Genomic DNA, 14,918 nt, shown 5'->3' with positions numbered 1-14,918 from the left:
CACGGCACGCATGTGTTGGTCCAGTCTCTCACATCCTTGTGGAGTCCAGGCCAGACGAACTTGGCGGACATAAGTTTCTGAGACGCACGCATCCCTGGATGTGAGAGGCCATGGATGATGTCGAAAACTCGCTTGCGCCAGGCGGATGGAACGACCGGCCTAGGCGAAGGGACTGAGACGTCGCACAGGAGGGTTGTGCCGGCTGCGTGGAAGTGGATGTCGGCCAGGGTGAGACTGGTAGTTGACGTCCTGAGGGCCTGGATCTCCGCGTCGGCAACCTGGTCTCTCGCCATGCTGGCGTAGTTGACGCCCAGGTGCACTGCGTGGAGCGAGGGTCTTGAGAGGCAGTCGGCCTCCAAATTATCCTTGCCGGCGATGTGGCGGATGTCCGTGGTGAACTCCGAGATGAAGTTGAGTTGGCGCTGTTGGCGCGCGGACCAGGGTTCGGTTACTTTGGCCATGGCGAAAGTGAGCGGCTTGTGGTCCACGAATGCGGTGAACGGCCGGCCTTCCAGAAGGAAACGGAAGTGCCGGATTGCCAGGAACAGGGCCAGGAGCTCTCTGTCGAACGTGCTGTAAGCCTGCTCGTTCTTGCGCAGCTGTCGGCTGAAAAATGCCAGTGGCTGCCACGCGCCTTTGGCCCACTGTTGCTGGACGGCGCCGACGGCGTAATCCGAGGCGTCCGTGGTGAGGGCGGTCTTGGCGCCCGGGATGGGGTGGGCCAGTAGTGTGGCGTTGGCCAAGGCGCTTTTGGTCTGGTGGAAGGCTGTCACCATCTCGCTGGACCAGGTGAGTTGCTCTTTGCCCGTTTTGCCCCTGGTGGCTTCGTAGAGGGGGCGCATGAGTGCGGCGGCCTTGGGCACGAACCGATGATAGAAATTGACCATCCCCAAAAATTCCTGCAGCGCCTTAACCGAGGTGGGCTGGGGAAAGTCCACCACCGCCTGCACCTTGGAAGGTAGGGGAATGGCTCCCCTTGGCGAGATTCTGTGGCCGAGAAAGTCAATTTGGGCTGCTCCGAACTGGCATTTGGCCGGGTTGACGATTAGCTTGTGTTGGCTGAGGCGCTGGAAAAGGGAGCGCAAATGCGCGATGTGCTCAGCCTTGCTGGCACTGGCCACGAGGATATCGTCCAGATAGACGAACAGGAAGCTCAGGTCCCGTAGGACAGAGTCCATGAGCCGTTGGAAGGCCTGTGCGGCATTCTTAAGCCCGAAGGGCATGCGCAGGAACTCGAACAGTCCGAAGGGGGTGATGACCGCCGTCTTCTGGACGTCTGCGTGGTGGACGGGGACCTGATGGTAGCCGCGAATCAGGTCGATCTTGGAAAAGACGGACTTTCCTGCTAGGTGTGCCGAGAAGTCTTGGATGTGCAGAATGGGGTATCTATCGGGCGTGGTGGCATCGTTGAGCCGTCTGTAGTCGCCGCAGGGGCGCCAGCCACCGCCCGGCTTGGGCACAATATGGAGGGGGGACGACCAAGGGCTGTTCGAGCGGCAGATGATGCCCAGTTTTTCCATCATGGCGAATTCTTCCTTGGCCACCGCCATCTTGGCTGGGTCCAGGCGTCTGGCTCGGGCGAACACTGGTGGTCCCGTAGTGGTGATGTGGTGCTCAACCCCATGCTTGGCTGCCGCGGCTGAGAAGGTCGGTTGTGTGAGCCTCGGGAAATCTGCGAGTAGGCGGGCGTAGTCGTCATGCGCCGGGGCGGAGCAGGACCCAACGAGGGCCGGGCTGTTGCTCTGCTGGCAGGCCAGTGAAGTGAAAGTTGCTGCGTCGATCAGGCGCCTGTCGCGGACGTCAACCAGGAGTCCGTGGGCGCAAAGAAAATCGGCGCCCAGCAAAGGATGTGCCACCGAGGCCGTCACGAAATCCCACGTAAATCGCTGGCCGTTGAAACAAACCTCGGCCCGTCGCTTTCCAAAAGTAGCGATGGCTGCGCCATTTGCCGCCACGAGGGGTGGGCCACTGCGGCCTGCCTGGATGTCGAGCTGGGAGGCAGGAATTATGCTGCATTGGGCTCCGGTGTCGCAAAGGAATCTGCGCCCTGAAAGAGAGTCGGTTATGTACAGCAGTTTACCTGCGGTGCCAATGGCCATCGTGGCGGCGGGGGTGCGGTCAAGCGGGCCTAGGCGGCGGCGCGGGGCTGGTGCGTTGGGCCGGGTGGCCATCTTGGTTTGATCGAAAGAGCAGGGTGCTCTGCAGCGTTGGGCCTTATGGCCAAAACGCGCGTGGTAGTAGCATAGTTCTGCGGCCTGGCGTGGCGGCGCGTGCTCGGTGGTATCGGGGAGCCTCGCGGCTGCACAGCCGAGTTGGGCGACGGCGAAAACATTGTCTGCGGCGGCTGCCAGTTGTACGCAGTCCGTGATCGGGGACCCCGCGAGGGCAGTCTGTACCTGCTGAGGAAGCAGGCTGAGGAAAAGGGCCTGAAACAAAAAGCACTGCGGTTCAGAGCCCAGGAGCACAAGCATCTGGCTCATCAACTGGGTCGGGGTAGAATTGCCAAGGCCTGGTAGTGAGAGAAGCCTGCGGACCCTCTCCTCCTTGGACAGGCCGTAAGCCTGCAGCAAGCGGCCCTTAATGGTTGAGTGCTTGCCGGTCTGTGGTGGGTTCCCCAGCAGGTCGAGAACTTCGGCGGCGGTAGAGCTTGCTAGTGCTGAGACTACGTGGAGGTACCTTTCTTCATCGTCTTGAACCCTGCGAAGGGTGAATTGGGCCTCCGAGTGCGTGAACCAAGCTGGTGCTTGGTGTTCCCAGAAGGTGGGGAGCTTCAAGGACGCGGCGCCGGCCGACATCAAGCTGCTGCTAGTTGCCATCGGGTCGTTGCTGGCCTCTGTAGGGCTGCGTGAGTCGGGGGCTTCGGCCGCCGACATTCGGGGTCACCAATGTGGGGGACTACGGTCTCCCGCATAAAGAAATAGGCAACACAGCGAGCTACAAGAAATAGGTCTTTACTCCAACTCTCACAATACAGTACTGAATTTGTGAAGCCCGCAAACCTGTGATGACTCACGGATTGGTCACCTGCTGGAACCTGATTGGTTTTCCTTCTATCAGCAGCAGGCAAGTCTGAATGGGCCTTATTCCTCTCAGCTTGCAACTGTCTTGCGGGGGGAGGGGAATACAGCAGTTAAAAGGGGATTATACAGGTTTATCTACATACACACAGTGTTTCCCCAATGTGGCAACGCCACAATAGGCCTAGTCTACTCCATCTCTCCTCATATGACAATCCCTCCATCCCAGGAATCAGTCTAGTGAACCTTCACTGTACTCCCTCTAAGGCAAGTATATCCTTCCTTAGGTAAGGAGACCAAAACTTACACAGTACTCCAGGTGTGGTCTCACGAAGGTTCTATATAATTACAGTAAGTCATCTTTATTCTTATACTCTTATATTGTAAAAGCTTCTATAGGTATGTAAAAAGGAAAAGATCAGTGAAAGTAAATGTGGGTCCCTTACAGGCTGAGGCAGGAGAAGTTATAATGAGGAAAAAGGAAATGGCAGAGAAATTAAACAAATACAAGAGGCAAAAATCTTCCCAGAAATAGTGGAGAACCAAGGCTCTAGCGAGAATGAAGAACTGAAAGAAATTAGTATTAATAATAAAATAGTACCGGAGAAATTAATGGGAATGAAAGCCAATAAATCTCCTGGACCTGATGGCCTACATCCTAGGGTTTTGAAAGAGTTGGCTATAGAGATAGTGGATGCATTGGTTGTTATTTTCCAAAATTCAATTGATTCTGGAACGGTTCCCGCTGATTGGAAGGTAGCAAATGTAACCCCACCCTTTAAGAAAGGAGGGAGAGAGAAAATGGGGAACTACAGACCAGTTAGTCTGACATCAGTAGTAGGAAAAATGCTAGAATCTATTATTAACGACATGGTAACAGGGCACTTAGAAAATAATAATAGGATTAGGCAGAGTCAACACGGATTTATGAAAGGGAAATCGTGTTTGACAAATCTGTTAGAGTTTTTTGAGGTTGTAACTAGCAGAATAGATAAGGGAGAATGAGTGGATGTGGTGTATTTGGATTTTCAGAGGGCATTATTCGATAAGGTGCCACACAAGAGGTTATTAAACAAAATTAGGGCTCATGGATTGAGGATTGGTTAACGGCCAGAAAACAGAGAGTAGGAATAAACGGGTCATTTTCGGGTTGGCAGGCTGTAACTACTGGGGTGCCGCAAGGATCAGTGCTTGGGCCTCAGCTATTCACAATTTACATCAATGATTTGGATGAGGGGACCAAATGTAATATATTCAAGTTTGCTGATGATACAAATCTGGGTGGGAATGTAAGTTGGGAGGAGGATGCAAGGAGGCTTCAAGGGGATATAGACAGGCTAAGTGAGTGGGCAAGAACATGGCAAATGCAATATAATGTGGAGAAATGTGAAATTATCCGCTTTGGTAGGAAAAATAGAAAAGCAGAGTATTTTTTAAATGGTGAGAGATTGGGAAATGTTGGTGTTCAGAGGGACCTGGGTGTCCTTGTACACGAATCACTGAAAGTTAACATGCAGGTACAGCAAGCAATTAGGAAAGCAAATGGTATGTTGGTCTTTATTACAAGAGGATTTGAGTATAAGGGTAAAGACATCTTACTGCAATTATATAGGGCCCTGGTGAGACCACACCTGGAGTATTGTGTACAGTTTTGGTCTCCTTATTTAAGGAAGGATATACTTGACATAGAAGGTTCACCAGACTGGTTCCTGGGATGGGGGGATTGTCCTATGAGGACAGACTGAGTAGACTAGGCCTATATTCTCTAGAGTTTAGAAGAATGAGAGGTGATCTCATTGAAACATACAAATTTCTTACAGGGCTTGACAGGGTAGATGCAGGGAGATGTTTCCCTTGGCTGGGGAGTCTCGAACCAGGGGTCACAGTCTCAGAATAAGGAGTCAGCCATTTAGGACTTAGTTGAGGAGAAATTTCTTCACTCAGAGGATGGTGAATCTTTGGAATTCTCAACCCCAGAGGGCTGTGGAGGCTCAGTCACTGAGTATATTCATGACAGAGAGCGATAGATTTTTGAATACTAACGGAATCAAGGGATATGGGGATAATGCAAGAAAGTGGAGATGAGGTAGAAGATCAGCCATGATCTTATTGAATGGCGGAGCAGGCTCGAAGGGCCAAATGGCCTACTTCTACTCCTATTTCTTATGTTCTTATATTCTTACTCCAATCCGTTTGTAATAAAATAACAAAAGTTTTTGTTGTCGCCCAGTAGCCACCGTTTTGGTTTGCCGTGGTGGCTGAAATGCAGCTGGCACAGAATGTTGCAGAATGAAGGCATCATGACTGCTGCCAGGATACCTGCATGCCCATGGTCGCACACCAGCTGGACGCTGAGGGAGTGGAATCGTTTGCAGATCCGGTATATAGCAGAGTTCGACATGCGGCACGCGCAAAGCGAAGTGCGTGCAGTTAATGCCACCCTGCACCACCGGGAAGCCTGCAATCCTAGCAAAGCCATGTGGTCGCTCCGCATGCTGGTCTCTAGCAAGAGAGAATGAAATGTAGTCAGCTCTCTTTGACTAGAGCGTCTCAATGACCTCCCTTACGTAACAGTGAATGGCAAACTGCGAGATGTTGCAAATATCTCCAGCTCCAGCCTGGAAGGAGCCAGACGCATTAAAGTTCATCACCATGGACACCTTCAAAGCTACTGGCAATGCGGTCCTTTCCCTGCTCTGAGGTTGCAGTTGTGGCTGCAGCAGGTGGTAGATTTCAGTGAGGACGTCCTTACTGAAGTGCAGACATCTCACACACTGTTCCTCACTGAAATTGCTCCCTGGGCGGATATGGCCTCCTGCTGAGAGCACGTCTCCCCCTCCTCCCTCTTCCAGCGGCCTGTCCTGCTCTGTGTGGCCTCTGTTCATTCTCCAAGTCATACTGTATTCCAAGGGGAATTCCTACTACTGCACCCATGTCTGACAGCAAGTGATTTTTGCAGAAGCCTTGAAGTCAGGAAAAGGTTCTTCAGCACCTGCCACACCACGCCCTGTAGACTTTTGCAACTTGAAACAACTATAGAAAGCACCAAACACTTGTAGAATCGTATCAACAGCCAAAAGAAATCAACCAGCAACTAGCCTGTAATTAGTTGATGATTCCTTTAAATAGCGCAGGTGGGGTCCTTCCTGCTACTGAATGCGCGTTCAGCTGTGCGAGCTTAAGAGAGGGCGTTAGCTGGAGTCTTGAGCTCCAAGATGACAGCGCTGGTATCAAATCAGCGTTACATGCTATTTGACATCATGATCTGCCTACTCTGCATACTTCTGGCAGACATTCATTGCACGCACGCTAACACCCTCACCAAGATGCCGTCCACCATGATTCGCCCCACAAGTGCGCGCGCAAGCTGCGGATGCTATTTTGGAGCTCTAAGGACACTTGGAGCACCCTAAAATGGGGTGCTAATGACCCCAATTTTGTGCTGACAGTATCTGGCAAAAAGGAGTATGTATATTGTTGATTCTCCATTGGTGCAGAACTATTGTTAAACAAATGCCAAGAGAAATGATTGCATATGCAAATACTGACTGTATTTAAGGGTATGCCGGTAGTGGTAATTGTTCAACCAAAAGTTACAGGCGATCAAAGGTCACATCTGTAAGCTAAGGGTTAGCAACTTTACAGTTAGATGCCAGCTAGTATTTATTTTATTGTATTGCTTTTCTCAGATATGTTATTCAGAAAAATGTTATACTTTACAACATTGTAATTTTCCAGGATTTTTTTTCAATTGTGCTACTATGGTTACGAGGTTCATTAAAATAAATACATTACATGGAATGGCCACTACCATGCATGAAACCATAATATGATAGAATTTTATACTGAGTTTGAAAGTGACTTAGTTATATCCAAAACTAAGGTCTTAAATCTAAACAAAGCAAACTACGTGGTATGAGGGTGAGTTGGCTAAGGTAGATTGGGAAACTACATTAAAAGGTATGACAGTGGACAAGCAATGGCTAGCATTTAAAGAATTGATACATAATTTACAACAAATATACATTCCTTTAAGGCACAAAAAACCCCACAGGAAAAGTGGTCCAAATGTGGCTAACAAGAGAAGTTAAAGATAGTATTAGATCAAAGGAAGAGGCTTATAATGTTACCAAAAAGAGTAGTAAGCCTGAGGATTGGGAGGATTTTAGAATTCAGCAAAGGAGGACCAAGAACTTGATAAAGAAAGGGAAAATAGAATATGAGGGTAAATAGCGAGAGACATAAAAACAGACTGTTAAAGCTTCTATAGGTATATTAAAAGGAAAAGATTAGCAAAAGTAAATGTGGGTCCCTTACAGGCTGAGACAGGAGAAATTATGATGAGGAATAAGTAAATGGCAGAGAAATTAAACAAATACTTTGGGCTGGATTTTGTCAATGGGGACATGATGGAGGCGGGACTCCCACTTTTTGGGTTGTAGTCCCGCCTCCAGCAATTTGTGGCCAACCCACGCGATTTTCCCTTGATTGACCTTGTTGAGTCCCTCCAGCGGGCTCAGCAGGCCAATTAAGGGACACCCGGTTACAGGTGACGTCAGGGATTGACATTTCATCTGTCAAGAGCTTTTGACAGATGAAATATCAGTGTTTGACAGCTCTGTGAAGCTGTCAAACACTGACAATCTGACTTCTAACTTGAGTCCTTCTCCACAGACTCAGTTAGAAATCTCTCCAGAACAGAAAGCAGAATGCTGCAACTTTTCACAGCTCGCGGCCATTCTGCTTTCTGTGCCGGTGAGATGAGGGACTCCCGAGGCCTGAAGGAAGGAAGCCTGCATTAGTAAGTAAAGGTAAGTAAAACTTATTTAAACACTTTACACACACCAAACACACTTACCTCTGCATTCATGCACCCATCACTCACCTGAACACCGGACATCTCGAACCTTCCAAGCCCTTCAGCCCAACAGTCCGCCTCGCTAACTTGGCGTGGTTTGGAGCCATTGGGCAGCCCACAGTTCAGGGTTAAAAATAGGGATTAGGCCAAAAACTGCCTGTTAACTACTTGTTAACAGGTAGTTAATTGACATTAATCCCCTTCCTGCCTCGGGGAGGCGGCTCCCAGCACAAGTCGGGTACCCGCCTCCTGGGAAACGGGCATGGAGGCGGGTTGGGGGCGGGAAGGGTTCGTGCCCCCCAATTCTGCAATTCTAACACCCAACACGCCTCCATTCCCGCCTCCACGGCCCTGGGAAATTCGAGCCCTTTGTGTCTGTCTTCACGGAAGAAGACGCAAAAAACTTCCTGGAAATAGTGGACAACCAAGGGTCTAGTGAGAATGAGGAACTGAAAGATATTAGTATTAGTAAAAAGGTAATACTGGAGAAATTAATGGGATGGAAAGCCAATAAATTCCCTGAACTGATGGCCTACATCCTAGGGTTTTGAAAGAGTTGGCTATAGAGATAGTGGATGCATTGGTAGTCATTTTCCAAAATTCCATAGATTCTAGAATGGTTCCCATGGATTGGAAGGTAGCAAATGTAACCCCCCCTATTTAAGAAAGGAGGGAGAGAGAAAACGTGGAACTACAGACCAGTTAGCCTGACATCATTAGTAGGAAAAATGCTGTTATTAAGGACGTGGTGACAGGGCACTTAGAAAATAATAATAGGATTGGGCAGAGTCAACATGGATTTATGAAAGGGAAATCGTGTTTGACAAATCTGTTAAAAGTTTTTTGAGGTTGTAACTAGCAGAATAGATAAGGGAGAACCAGTGGATGTGGTGTATTTGGATTTTCAGAGGGCATTATTCGATAAGGTGCCACACAAGAGGTTATTAAACAAAATTAGGGCTCATGGGATTGGGGGTAATATACTCGCATGGATTGAGGATTGGTTAATGGACAGAACACAGAGAGTTTTGGTCTCCTTACCTCAGGAAGGATATACTTGCCATAGAGGGAGTGCAACGAAGATTCACCAGACTGGTTCATGGGATGGGGGGAAAGTCCTATGAGGGCAGATTAAGTAGACTAGGCCTATATTCTCTAGAGTTTAGAAGAATGAGAGGTGATCTCATTGAAACATACAAAATTCTTACAGGACTTGACATGGTAGATGCAGGGAAGATGTTTCCCCTGGCTGGGGGGTCTAGAATGTTGGGACGCCTCGTAAATGTTGGGAGGACTCGTAAAAATCAACATTTCATGGTGCAGTACACACGTCTGCTGCATATATGACAAATAAAATTGAATTGAATTGAATAGAACCAGGGGTCACAGTCTCAGAATAAGGGGTCGGCCATTTAGGACTGAGATGAGGAGAAATTTCTTCACTCAGAGGGTGGTGAATCTTTGTAATTCTCTACCCCAGGGGGCTGTGGAGGCTCAGTCGTTGAGTATATTCAAGACAGAGATCGATAGATTTTTGAATATTAAGGGAATCAAGGGATATGGTGATAATTCAGGAAAGTGGAGATGAGGTAGAAGATCAGCCATGATCTTATTGAATGGCGGAGCAGGCTCGAAGGGCCAAAAGGCTGACTCCTGCTCCTATTTCTTATGTTCTTATATTCTTAAAGAGAGTGACAGCTGAGGCTCATGGTATAGCATAGTCATAGTCATTTCTCCTTTCAAAAATCAATGGCATAATTTATTTATCGCTGAACAGTGCGGAATCCATGCATGCATATTCAATCTAACTTTTAATCTATACTAGGGTGGGTTGCACATGGTGAGAATTAAGGGAACATTTTACATGGTTTCCAACTTTATATGCATTAAATAATTTGAGTGTTTTATGAAACAGTTTTTATTTCTGAAACATGCCTATTAAAGACTATAGCCTAGAAATTCAGTATCGCCACGTTTGGGGCGTTATAGTCGAGCGGGCGTGAAATTTAGCGCTGGGCGCAAATTATCGCCACCTTCAGCTAAATTGACCTGCTTCGCCCCAAGAGGTGCTTGAAGCGCTAAAGCAGGCACTGCACGAGTGTCCTAAGGTGCTAAGCCGGAGAAGCGAGGCGCTACCACCGAGGGCGGGCGCAGCGCAGGTGTGGCCAGTTCGCGATTGCAGGCAGACACGCTGGCGCCGGTCAGCTCTTAAAGGGGGAGGGTCAATTTGGATTGCTGCCACATCCTGCACATTGGAGCCCTGATTCTCGGCCTGGACAGACCTACTGCCACATTCTAAGGCCTAGGACCATGGAGAGGGCCAGGGAGTGAGCGCAGTGGTTCAGTGAGGGGGCCCTGAAGGTTCTGGTTGGCGCAGTGGAGCGCAGGCGATCTATCCTGTTTCCGGACAGTGGCAGGAGGCCGCTGCCCACCGACTACCGCAAAGCTTGGAGGGAGGTGGCACACAGAGTGACCTCCAGCAGCATGGTACCTAGGACCCCTGTGCAATGCAGGAAGAAGTTCAACGACCTCACTCGGGTTGTCAGGGTGAGTACCCTTTTCAGTATCCTCTTCATCCCTGCATGTGCACCTCACTTTATGGCCAAAGGGTCCTGAAAGCTCCAGTGCCCAGCCCTCATCCAACACCTATGGGCCTTTCATGAAACACACATGCACATTCACCACTTTACACACTGTAAGGGCTATTCGACCATGGGAGGCAGTGCAGCCAAGATCAGCGCTTCACACTGTAAGGGCTATTCGACCATGGGAGGCAGTGCAGCCAAGATCAGGGCTTCACACTGTACTCAGAGCCCGTCCTTTCTCTTGCAGGGCAAGCTGGCCCACAATAGGAGGCAGCAGCAATGGACTGGGGGAGGCCGGCCTGACCTTAAAGACCTCAGCGATCTGGAGCAGCGAGTGGAGCGGATGATTGGCCCCGTCGCCACTGGAGATGCTGACCCCGTTCTGGACAGCAATGGTAAGGTCATCACCTTTTTGACCTCTCTCCTTCCACTTGTGCCTCACACCAGCATCCTTTGCCACTATCGAACCAATACAGTGCATTGCAGCACTCATGCCTCCCTCATTGCCGCCCTGTCCTCATGCTAAAGCAACTCTTGTACCTCCCTGCTTTCAGATGCTGATTCACCAGGTGAGGAGGCGGGCCCTCAAGCTGCCACTGTGAGTGATTCTGAAGGCGAGGAGGAAGAGGAAGCCGGACCAGCAGTGCCACCCTCAGCCGAGGCAGACCATGGCCATAATGGGGACACGTCTTCTCTGGAGGGGAGCAGGGGGGAAGGATCTGAGGAGGATGAAGCTCCAGGGCCCAGCAGGCTGCAGCAACGCGGGGGGGTGGTGGTGGTAGGGAAGCTTGGCGGCCTTCTCCCCGGAGGGAGCGTCTGGCCTCCAGTCCTGCTACAATGAGCGCAGAAGAGGTGCGGCTCCTCGCTGAAATGGGCGCCCAGGCGGAGCAGAGGCACACTGAGTTCATGGCTGCAGTGGCAAGGATGCCCGACTCCATAGAGTCACTGGCAAGGAGTGTCCAGGACTTCGGGGCAGCACAGGCAAGGAGTTTGCAGGACTTCGGTGCAGCACTGGCAAGGAGTCTGCAGGAATTCAGTGCAACACAGGCAGCACAGGCAGCTTCCACGCAAGTGCTTAGTGGTGCAATGCAGTCAATGGCTGGTCTGATGCAGACACAGATTGAGGCCACATGAGCACTGACTGCTGCCACCCTCGCTGCATCGGGCACGAATCGCCGGGGCCCTCGCCGCACCACAGAAGGCCAGCAGTCTGTGCTTCAGCAGATTGCTCTGCATGCTGCAGTGCTGCCCCATGGGAGTGCCAGTGTGTCGTCCGACCAGGAAGTGCCTTTCCTTTGTCAGGATGGCAGCATTCCTGCTGCCAACACTGTCACTCCTCCACTGCAGCTGCCGCCACCTGTAAGACAGACTGCTGCCGCCCATGCAGAGTTGGAGCAGCCAGCAGCCGGGCCCTCCAGGCCCAGAGCTGGTCCAGGCCGTCCCCCAAGTGCATCTGCCGACTCAGTTTATGACACTCAGCAGCCTTCCCCCAGCCTTGCTGCAGCCACTGGGGTCCCATTGCGGAGGAGCTGCAGGTGGGAAGGGGCCAATCTCGCAAGTGAAGCAGATCACCCTCGAAGGCCAAAAAGTAGGAGGTGTGGCAAAATGCTGGTAATTTTTTTAGTGAAGGCCAAGGATCGTGGTCATTTTTTTGTCAACTCTTTTGTTCATTGTCTCCAGGTTGTGAGAGCCAGTTATGTGTCTGACTGTTTTTTTTGGGGTTTCTCTGTGTTACTTTGTCATGCGGGAAGGGCACACAGTTTGTTAAATAAATAATTGTCTTTATTCAAATTGTGCATGTTTGCTCTTTGAACTATTTGTTGCCTTGACCGGCTCAGAGTTTGCGGGACCATTCCAGTCATGTTCTTTCAATGGCACAAGCCATTCCCTCAGAGGGGCCCTAGAACCGACTTGCAATAAGCCGCTGACGGACGGCCCTTGCACTTTGTGCCTCCCTCCCGTCTTGGTGCTCCTCCTCCTCCTCCTCCTCCTCTTCTGCTGGTTCTCCAATGTCTGCTGGCAGTGGCTGAGTCCTGAGGATTGCCAGGTTATGCAACATGCAACACACTACAATGAAATGTGAGACTCGCTCAGGCGAGTACTGAAGGGCTCCCCCGGAATGGTCCAGACAGCGGAACCGTTGCTTGAGCATGCCGACTGTATGCTCAATGATGTTCCTGGTCGCTTGATGGCTGTCATTGTATTGTTCTTCAGCAGGGGTGCTGGGCGCACGGAGCGGGGTCATCAGCCAGGTGCACAGAGGATAGCCCTTGTCCCCGAGAAGCCAGCCTCCTGGGTGAGCCGGGGCTTCGAAAAGGTCTGCCACAGAAGTCTGGCGCAGGATGAAGGCGTTGTGGCTGCTGCCTGGAAAGCGGGCATTGACAGCTAGTATCAGCTGTCTGTGGTCACACACCAACTGCACGTTCAACGAGTGGAACCCCTTCCGGTTGCAGTAATCCTCGGCATTCTCTTGAGGCACCTGCAAAGCCACATGCATGCAGTCAATGGCGCCCTGGACCATGGGGAAGCCAGCTATTGTTACAAATCCCATTGCGCACTCTTGCTGCTTGTCCAGGGTCATGGGGAAGGAAATGTACTGACGTCTCCTTTTGAAGAGGGCATTCGTGACTTGGCGGATGCAGCAATGCACCGCGAACTGGGAGACATTGGCAGGTTATGCAGCTGTCTCCGCAAGCAGCAGAAGGCGAAGGAGAAGGAACCAGACCACTGAAGGAGGGGTCATTATGGCAGATCGACGGCCCAGGGAGACAACTTGCAGATTCTGCGACCAGGCATTGGAAGCGTTGGTCTTCGCTGTGGAGAGACGGAGGGCGGTGCTCTACCCGACAAGTGGCAGGAGGCCCTCGCCACAAGCCTTCCGCGTCATGTGGAGGGAGGTTTCCCAGCATGTCTGGGGCAGCAATGTGGTCCCCAGGACCCACACACACCGTGCAGGAAGAAAATTAACGACCTCACTCGGGTGGTCAGGTTTAGTCAATGCTTCAACAAATGCTACATCCCACCATCTGAACCACAGTCTGCACACACTGCCCAAAGCACCACATCCCCAGCACTCATCCACCAACAATCTCCACCTACCAACACTCACACTCACATCTCACACCTTACACACAATGACAGCTATTCGACTATGGCAGGCACATTTTCCAAACATATTGCTCCACACTCACTCACACATTTTCCTCTCTCTTGCAGGCCAAGGTCGCTCACAACAGGAGGGAGCAGGAGTGCACAGGTGGGGGACAACCTGACACCCAACCACTTTGAGCTGGTGGAAAGAGTGCTGCAAATCATTGGGCGCTAGGTGTTGGGCGCCATTGCCATCGGCGACGTTGACCCCCTTGGGGACAACAACAGTATGTTCATCCCTACTCCTTCTTCTCACATCCCATTTCCCCCTCACCCCACAAGCCTTTCCCACTTTCCAGCTAAACATGCCTTGCTCCCTTCCTGCCCCCTTCCCCTCAGCTTAACCCAACTCTTTATGCTTTCAGATAATAAGCAAGCAGCTGAGCAGCCTGTCCCTGAGGGTACCATAGAGAGCGAGGTGGGAGAAGAGGAGGATGAAGAACACACTGCGTCACTGCATGTTTCACCCACAGGCACCAGCTCAGATACTGGCACTGCGCGTTCTTTAGAGGCTAGTATAGTAGCGGGATCTGCACAGGGTGATGCACCAGGTGCGAGCGGGCTGCAGTAAGGCCAGGGGGAAAGGGTAGCTTGGGAGTCAGCTCCCCGGAGGGTGAGTTCTGCTGCACAGGACTCAGATGAGGACCTCGATGGGGAGGCCTTTACAAGATGGGTGATGGCCATGCACATGGAGATGATAGGTACAATGGCAAGGGTGCCTGAGAGACTCTTGGCAATGGTAAGGAGTGTGGAGGAGTCTGCCACCAACATTGCACAGAGCTCTGCGCACACCATGGAACCCATCATTTGCAGTCTGCAAAGGATGGTAGACTCCCAGAGAGACCGTGACAACCCAAACCTCACGCCACGTGTGATGGGCGATGTCGCAGCTTCCATTGCAGCACAGACGGAAGCCACGCAATGTCTTAGTGCTGTAATGCAGTCTATGCTTGGTGCCATCAATTCTCAGACTGCTCTGCTGCAGTCTCAGCTTGATGCCACTGACTGCTGCCATCGTGGCTGGGTCGACCACCGTCCAACGGGGCTTTCAAGGTGTCGCAGCAGGCCAGCAATCTGTGCTCCAGCAGATTGGTAGTGATGCTGAGGTGCTGCCCCGGGGGAGAGCCAGTGGGTCAGTGGAGCAGGAAGCTGCTGTCCTCTCTCAGGATGACAGCATTCCTGCTCCCACCACTGGCACTCTGCCATTGCCTTTGTTGCAGCCTGTAATCCAGCCAGCCCACTGCCCAGCTGAGGTGGTGCAGTCTACAGCCGGGCCGTCCAGGCCCAGAACTGGTCAAGGGCATCCTG

The sequence above is a fragment of the Somniosus microcephalus genome, chromosome 13 (assembly GCF_052327205.1).
Source record: "Somniosus microcephalus isolate GS21.2 chromosome 13, FLI_Smic_1.0, whole genome shotgun sequence".
NCBI lineage: Eukaryota > Metazoa > Chordata > Chondrichthyes > Squaliformes > Somniosidae > Somniosus > Somniosus microcephalus.
The sequence above is the reverse complement of the archived record's forward strand: the minus strand, read 5'-3'. Positions refer to the sequence as shown.